The following is a 9,063-nucleotide window of genomic DNA, read 5'->3' as shown; positions in this document are numbered from 1 at the left end:
CTTTTTAATATGAACGGAGCACAATATGTTTAAAGTTTTAGGGTAAAACTAGCTGAAGGTGCAGGAGAGAGCGTGTACTCGATGAAGTGTAGTCCTTGAGAGAGAGGGCATAAATTTCAGAGCACAGGTGGGCAGGCAGCCCCTGACTGAAATAAGAGGGAGGCAGGGAAGCGCAGGTTTACATAAACAAAGCACTAGGAATGCAAAGCCCAGTAACATGATCTTTGTTTTCCAGGAGCTCGTTTTTTTAGGGGCTAGGTGAAACAAACTGAATCGAGAGCAAAGCCTAATACAAGGTGTAAGATGAGATTTGAAAATCCAACTCTTCTCCTATAAAGTGACTCTCCTCCAATCTCAGAGTGCTCATTTATTTTCCCATAGGAAACAAATAAAACTGGAGAATGAGTGTTTCATGCAGTCCCTACATGAAGACAGTTTAATACTTAAGAAGAGTGCTATCACTCAAATCATTGTTGTGTAAATTTATGCCAGGGTTTTAAGCCTTCATCAAAACCTTGGCCTAATATCCTGAATAAATACTTGAGAAGTAGCCTGTTACTGTTAAAGAGTGTGTTTATTTAGCTTTGGGAACTTCTGGGATCGGACGGTTTAACCTTTTTGTGAGATTTCTGTCCAAGGTATGTGAGATATGAGAATTTATTTGGAAAATGTTCTGAATCTAGAGTATTTTCAAAAAAAATCTACAATGTATATAATCAAGACATTTCTCTGCCAAAGCCTGAGTCAGCACATGAGTGTGCACAAGACAGAGTGATTTAGGGAAGGCAATAAAACAAAATAAAACACTAACCTTGAATATAAGTCTGGTTTGAGTCCAGCTTTCCTCTCCCTAGTTTGATCTCTGGCAGGTTGCTCATTTTTTTCTTTTAGTTCCTTTACTTATAAACTGGGGAGAGAAGGGAGAGAGAAGAGCAGTCTAAATTGACCACTAACTTTGTTTACTGTGCTCTGCTGGGAGATTTATTTACTAGGGAGCAGGAATGTAGTGGTGACAGATATGGAGTCTGGAGCCAGGCTTCCTAAGTTTGAAGTTTGGTTCCCCCACTGAATCGCCACGTGACCTGAGTTAGCTTCGTAAATTCTTTATGCCAATGTTAAGTCACCTCTAAATGTCAGTGACAACAAAGGTTGATGACTCATTGTGACTACTGAGTTAATATACGGAAGCACTTCAAACTGTGTCTAGAACATGATAAGAACATAAATATGAACTGTTTTATAATTTACCTCACATGGTATTTGCAACGATCAAATGAAGTTACAGAAAAAAAGCACTGTTCACCACAATGCCTGGCACCTAATAAATTCATGATAAATGGCACCTATAATTAGGTTTTCTAATAAGATTTGGTTGACAACCTTGTCATTGGGTGGTACGTATCCTCATTTTCAAGATAAAGTGACTGAAACAATAAAATACTAAGAACCTTTGAAACAGTAGGAAGTAAAATCCAGAATCAAGTCCTTTTCTAAATATTTTTAAAAGTCTACGTTCTTTCCATTAATTTATTGTATATGAATGAGTCAAAATTTAATAATGCCTCTTTCACAGTGTTGTTGTAAGGATTAAAGGTGCCAATGTTTATAAAACGAACTATAGGCGCGGAATTAATTTAAGGTATCATTACAGTCCATGGGGAAGTCTGTATTCTTAAGTCCTACCTGCCATCATATTCCAAGAGAATACGTACTCCAGGTGTTGACCACCGTTTAGGATATCATAACATCGAGTATCTCAAGGACTCTCCTAATTTGTTAGAGAATTCAGAGGAAGAACAGATAAAGTGAGACATCTGAATCTACTTTATGGACAGCTGCCTAGGCACCAGAACTGATATAGAACATGAATATTATAGCTTCTCTGTGAGGCAAACAAATGAGTACTCATTTTTTTTTTACCCCAAACCAAACCAACCACACACGTTCTTTAAATAAATGACAATGTACTAGTGTGTGTGTGAAAAAAAGAGATTTATGCAAAGATGCAGTAAGTATATGACAGATAAATCAGTGAAAATGACACGATAGGGAAAATCAATACAATACTAAAATCTACAGCAATAAAAAGGAGTAAGTCATGTGAAAGAATGCATTTCTACATCCATCGAAGTAAAATTAATTGTAAATGTGCCTAATTCATTCAAGTTAGAAGACATTCATTTTAGCGAGCTTATACTATGAGCCTGGAAAAATTTGTTAGTTTTTAATTTCAATGCACATTTCATTTTCTATAAATATTATGATGAACATATCTATGTAATTAACAATAGCCAAGAAAAGCAATGCCTAATAAACCTAGTATCAAGAATTATTGAATGCAAATTAACTACACAATTCATAAGTGGTGTAATTAGTTTTTAATTAATAATCCACTTGACCTTTTAGGAAGTAGATGATATTTCTTTATTGCTGAATCACACTAGAGACAAGCAGGAGCTATCCTTCAATATTTGCATCAGGTGGTAAATAGCCTGAATGATTAGTCGTCACATTTAGTTTGCTTAAAAAGTAAATATTTTTCCCTGCCAGCATTATTATAGGAACTTGAAATTTATCTAAAAATAATTAACTAATGTTCGATATTTAAAAAACGCTAAACCACTTTTAGAATTATGGGATCATGAGATCCAAATGCTGAAGAGTAGTTATTCTGAAAAAATAACATCTCAATTGATTAACAAATTCAGAGTTTATCACTATTTCAGAAAGGAAACACATATAATCCAAAATAATCAGATCCTCAGCATCAAGATGGGGTTTCTTAATAATAGGGTTGTGGATTTCCTCTGAAATACAGTGCGAAGCTTACTCAGCCTCATTTTTTTTTAATATTTAAGGGATTCTATTTATTACCTATGTCTTAGAATCCATAATTATTTTTAATAATCTGTTCTCTTATAAACCATGTACAAGCTGAAAGGCGCCTGGGTGGCTCAGTTGGCTAAGCGTCCGACTTCAGCTCAGGTCACGATCTCGCAGTTCGTGGGTTCGAGCCCCGCGTCGGGCTCTGTGCTGACAGCTCAGAGCCTGGAGCCTGTTTCAGATTCTGTGTCTCCCTCTCTCTCTGATCCTTCCCCGTTCATACTCTCTCTCTCTGTCTCAAAAATAAATAAACGTTAAAAAAAAAAACTGTATCTAGAACACTTTTGCAATTCTTTCTGTCTACCCATCTGTCATCTATCTATCTATCTATCTATCTATCTATCTATCATCTATCCATCCATCATCTGTCTTTATTAACTTATTGTAGAATGGATTTAAATATTTTTCTTGCTTCTGTCACTATCTGAAGCGGGATCTATTCCCAGATTCTTGCATTACATCAGTCAACAACTCTTTCAGATAATAAATGTCCTTGTAGATACATATATTTGCTGCAGTTCCTTCCACAACAAAAAAGAATACTAATGTGTAAAATTAGACTAGAGTTTTTAGATATTTGAGTTTAATGATAAAACACTAACTCTTCTAACATTGAATCTTGTGAAAAATGTTACACTGCTCAGAAAAAACAAATTTTTCAGGAGGTTGAAGTATGTAATGTGAAAAACCTGATTTTTTTTTTTTTTGGCTTTTTGTTATCAATAGAAATAGTTGTTTGCAGTGTATCCTCTGCCAATTTATTTTCCACAACCTCCGAAGATTCTCTTTATCTTATTTTAGCTATTTTTTGAAATATTATGCATTCTGTGGCCTGAGCTAAAATAGCCATGCTATCCATGTATTCTAGAAGTTAAAATTTTTCAATTACTCTTTCTGGTTAAAGACTTACATAATATTTTGTATTACTTAAAAATAAATAGTGTGTTACATTAAAATGACCAGAGTATTTAGGAAATGTTTCTCTATTTCATTAATCCGCATGGAATAATAAACTGTAAAGGAAAATATGCTGAGTTGGCATTCCCGCTTTTAATTCAGACCTTCACATTGGACAAGCTATGACCTCCTGAAAAAAAGTACAAACAAAATAGTTTCTTCAGTAGTTGGGGTAGGAATTCATCAATTTGGAAAAATTGTTTAACCAACCCTAAAGGTAACAATTTCGATCCAACAAAAGCAAGGATGTTAGTTACAAAGACTTCAGAGAAGGCCAAACTACCCTGTTTAAGATAAAGAGAGAAAATGTCTTTATTGTTGCGAAGAGGTTGGATGGAGCAAGATGAAAGATCATAACAGTGAAAAGAAAAGACAAAGTGAGATGATCCGGGGGTAAAAAAAAATGCCTGAAGTGCTGCTATAGACCGAATGTTTGTATACCCCCAAAGTCATATACCAAAGTCTTATTTGGAGGTGACGGCTTTGAAAGTGATTGGGTTACGAAGGTAGAACCCTCATGAATGGAATTCGAGCTCTTGTGACAGAGATCCCAGGGGCTCCCTTCCTCCTGTGAGGACACAGCAAGAAGATGGCGGTTTATGGATCAAGAAATGGGCTCTCACCAGACACTGCGTCCGCTCCCACCTTGTTTTGAGTTTCCCAGCCTCCGGAACTGTGAGAAACACATTTCTGTTGTTTATGAGGCACTCAGTTTATGATACGCTGTGATAGCCACCCAAATTCAAACATCCACTCATAGATGAATGGATAAACAATATGTTGAATATGCGTGTAATGGAAAAGTATTCAGATTTAAAAAGGACCAAAATTCTGACACATTATGTGTGCTACCACATTGAAGACGTTATACTAAATGAAACAAACCAGATACAAAAGGACAAATACTGTAGACTTCCTAGAATTCCTAGAATAGTCAGATTCATAGAGTAGAATAGTGGTGGCCAGGGACTGGAGGGAGCGGAAAAAGGGGAGTTAATTTTATTATTTAATGGGTACAAATTGCAGTTTAAGAAAATGAAAAGTTCTGGAGATGGATGGTGGTGATAGTTGCACAGGATTATGAATGTGCTCAGTGCCACTTAAAATGATTAAAATGGTAAACTTTATATAATGTATATTTTACCACAATAAAAAAAAATACTTTTTTAAAGCCAATAATGGAGGGGATGTGAAAGAGCTTTTCAAGAATAAGGATGCCTACAGTTCTATTTGAAGTTCCTTGTGATACAAACCCCACTGTTTTCTACCACTGAAATCTTTAAGAAAGCATATTGTGTTCATGTTGTAAAATTTTAAGAGGCTAATGGTGATCAACGTGGTTCAACATATACAAAATCAGAAACCCAAGGAGGCAGAGAAGACTGAATATGTAAGTCCCCTGAGAACTTGTGTCAATCTTAGGGAGAATTTTGGGCTTCTATAAATTATGCTATTAACAGACATAAGGTAATTTTATTCCCCAAGATACAGAGGAGGACCCCAGCGGACACATGCATGACCTTCCCAAAGAAAGGTAAAAGAAAACATTGTGGCTAACCTCCATGAAGTAAGAGGTGCCTAAAAAGTGTTTTCTGCCCAATGGGTAGATATTTGAGGAAACATTTCTTGCTCTAAAAGGATGCATCAAATTAAAAACAAAATAGTTAACAAACGCTATATGCTTCAAAACTACCTTTCACTCTGCCTCCCCGAACATACTCCAAAGATAAGTTATATATAATGAAAATAGCGCTTGAAATATTACTTATTTACTCTTAAGACATCCAAGTTTGCTTTGGAATACCACTTTTATTAAAAATAAACATGACGCATCGTGATCTATGCAGGGTGTTAGCTCTTCAGTATCAGCAATTCTGAGAGGCAGCAGAGTAGAGGACTTACAGGAAGCAAGGTGCGACTTGAGACAAAACTAGACTAATATTGGGTGGTCTTAGGAAAACTGTTTATATCTTTTTGCCTGAAAGATTGCTAAAACACCATATCTCCTGCAGGCTGTCCCCTCCCTCTGGACTCTGGTAACTCAGGACTTTGCCCTTCCTGGAAGAGGCACTGTGCCTTCTCCCTCCGCGAGATGACGGAGTGCTGGGATGGGGAACGTGACATCAGGAAGCCTTGTCACCTGCTGCACATGATGATCTGGGTCTCCCCGAAGGGAAACTGTCTGGCCATCCTCACCTACCATGACGTGGGGTTCAATCACAAGCTGTGCTCCAACACCTTCTTCAACTTTGAGAACACGCAGGCGACCACTAAGCACTTTGCGGTGTGTGACACGGATGCCCCTGGGCAGCGGGTGGGGGCATCGCAGTTTCGCCAGGAGTACCAGCTCCCCTCCATGGAGCAGCTGGCTGCCATGCTCCCCAGCATGGTGTAGCAAGTCCGTGACTGGCATTGGAGTGAGATCCAGAGCCTACGTGCTGGCCAAGTTTGCACTCTGCTTCCCCTACCTGGTCAAAGGGCTGGTACTGATGAACACTGACCCCGACGACAACAGCTGTCCAGCCTGACCGGCACTTTACCTGCCACGTGCTATCCCACCTTTCAAGCCGGGAGGAGCTGGTGAACAACACAGTGCTGGTGCAGAGTTCGGGTAACGTGGTGAGCCATGCCAACCTGCAGCTCTTCTGGAACATGTACAACACCCGCAGAGACCTGGACTTTAACGGACCTAGAACAGGACGCAATGCTAAGACCCTCTGCTGTCTGAAGATGCTGGTGGTTGGGGATAATGAGCCTGCTGAGGATGGGACGGTGGAGTCCAGCTGCAAACTGGATTCAACCACCACAACCTTCCTGAAGGGGGCAGATTCCAGAGGGCTCCCTACCATCACACACCCAGGGAAGCTGAGTGAGGCCTTCAAATACTTCCTGCCAGGCGTAGGCTCCATGCCCTTGGCCAGCAGGACCAGGCTCGCCTGCTCTTGTACTGTGTCTCTCACCAGTGCCGGCTCAGTGGAAGGCAGCCACTCACCCACAGGCCTGCACCCACTCAGGCTGGGCTTGCTCAGTCACAGCATGGAGTTCTGTTGAAGTCCTTGGCCCAGCAAAGATGCCCGCCTGCCCCTGCCTTCATCAACATCCCACTGCCATCCTCATGCCAGCTTGTTTTGCCTTTAGTATATTTTTGTGAGGCCGAGGGGAGAAAACAGGTTTACTTCTCTTTTGATAAAGAGCTGAGGGGATTCATCCTAGATACTGTAGCAGAACAGTCCCCAGATGGTTCAAATTATTCACCTTGTTAACTCAGCTGAGTTAGACCCCCACAGTCAGGGCCGGGGGCAGGGAGGAAGGGGATTTGCTGATGAAAGGGTTCCAGTCCTTCTCTGGGCAGGATCCAGGGTAATAGCCTGGATTGAAGAAAACACGGCTGACCCCCTTGGGCAGGCAGGTTTGAAGATGGGTTGGCGTTTTGAGGTGGTGTGCTGGGACAGCAGAAGCACGGGGTCCGGCTCAGGCACAGGGGTGACAACCAGGAAACAGCAGTAGGAAGCACGAAGGGGCAGGGGCCCTGGAGATCCGCAGGCCCCCTTTTTCCACATCTCCTCCACCAAGCATGTGCATTTCTATCTTGTAGCACATGTGATAATCATCTGAACAGCGTCTCCTCCAGACACTCCGAGGAGGCAGCAGTTTTCCTGGTGTTCTCTCGGCTGTCATGGTGATATAGGGTCAGGCAGACAGGGGCTGAATAGGATTTCTCTGACCAAGGAAGACAGCACACAGGAGGACCTTAAGGGCAGGAACCCCAGAGACTGTCTCTTCCAGCCCATATACTCCACCACCTCCTGGCCCTGTCCCATGTCTGAGCCAAGGCCCTGAGGTAGAAAGTTTCCCTGATCCTCTATCTCCATAGGAGCCTGACTTGGGGGCTGAGGTTAAATGCTAGGACAGCCCATGAGGGTTGGACACACCTGTGAGAACTTCATTGTGTCTCCCTTTGGGAGCCAGTATGTGGCTTGAGGGTCCCAGTTTTGGACTCCAGGTTCCCTGGAGGACAGTCCAATCAGCAGCAGTGTGTCCAAGGCCATCAGAAACATGGTGAGAGTTGCTAGAGAGAGTTCTGGACAAGCTATGACAACATTTTATGTGGGCATCACTAAGAAAGAAGAGAATTTTATTTGGAGATAATATGATCCGAGGTAGTGAGACTTCTGCAGGCCCACATCTATATCTCAGGACCATTGGAGTGGCTTGGGCTGCAGCTTGTTGGATCCTGGGATGGGAAGTGAAGGTTCCTCAAGTGAATAAGGGCCAGGCAGAGAAGAAAGGCTATCCACGTACCTGGTCTCCTCCTTTTACCAGAAGCCCAGGACTATGCCATATACTTCCTACCCAGCCACACTATCGGGAAGAATCTCCTGGCCCAAAAACCAGAGCCGTTTGTCTTAGAGCCTAAGTCAATGGCCACAAACTGTAAAACAAGTAAAAGAAGGGAGAGAACAATGAAAACTCCCGGTTGGTGTAGGAAGCAGTTGTGTATGGGGTACTCTGAGGCTGAGAGGACACTTGCAGCCACATTTCCTCTGCAAATATCACCCCCTTCTAGAATCTTCACCCATTACTAGACTGGTCCAGAGCCTGGCAGAGTATTAGTCTGTCCCCAGTTCTATTCATTCACGTGCTTCCTTTGAATATTCAATGTGACTGTTGAAAAGCTGGTAGGATTAGTCCCTCTTCCTATAGACAGTGCTGCAAATCTTGAGTTATCCCCTCTGTGTTCTTTCAGATGAGATATCTGTGAATATCTATACATTATTTATATATAAATATATAAATATACAAATATATTATAAATAAATAAATATATATATATATATATATATATATATATATAAAATATATATAAATATCCTCCTGTGGGTGGTTTTCCATCAGAGATTGTTTCTCTGGTCAAAGTGAACTTTTAATGGAGTTTATTATCTTCCTCTCTGTACAAAGTGAAGAACCTAATTTTGTATATTCTAGTGGCTGAATACATGAAACTCTGAGATGACAAAATGTAAAACAAATAAAAACCCTTGTCAAAGTAAACAATTTTAAAAAATATATTGCTATTGCTAAATATATTTAATATGTAATACTTTAAAAATATTATAAACTTTTATAAAATTTATAAAATATTTAATATATAACAATATATAAAAATATATTGCTATATTGCTAAAAGGGGTTTAAAAATACTGAGTCTCATATCTCATTCAG

The 9,063-nt window shown here is 40.3% G+C and overlaps 1 pseudogene; it reads left to right on the top strand.

Moving 5' to 3' along the window:
- Positions 1 to 5,932: 5,932 nt before the first annotated feature.
- On the top strand, positions 5,933 to 6,891 carry LOC106982825 (protein NDRG4-like; annotated as a pseudogene).
- The last annotated feature ends 2,172 nt before the right edge of the window (positions 6,892 to 9,063 follow it).

This window comes from Acinonyx jubatus, chromosome C2 (genome assembly GCF_027475565.1).
Source record: "Acinonyx jubatus isolate Ajub_Pintada_27869175 chromosome C2, VMU_Ajub_asm_v1.0, whole genome shotgun sequence".
Taxonomy (NCBI): Eukaryota; Metazoa; Chordata; class Mammalia; order Carnivora; family Felidae; genus Acinonyx; species Acinonyx jubatus.
This window is presented reverse-complemented; position numbering and strand designations above follow the sequence as displayed.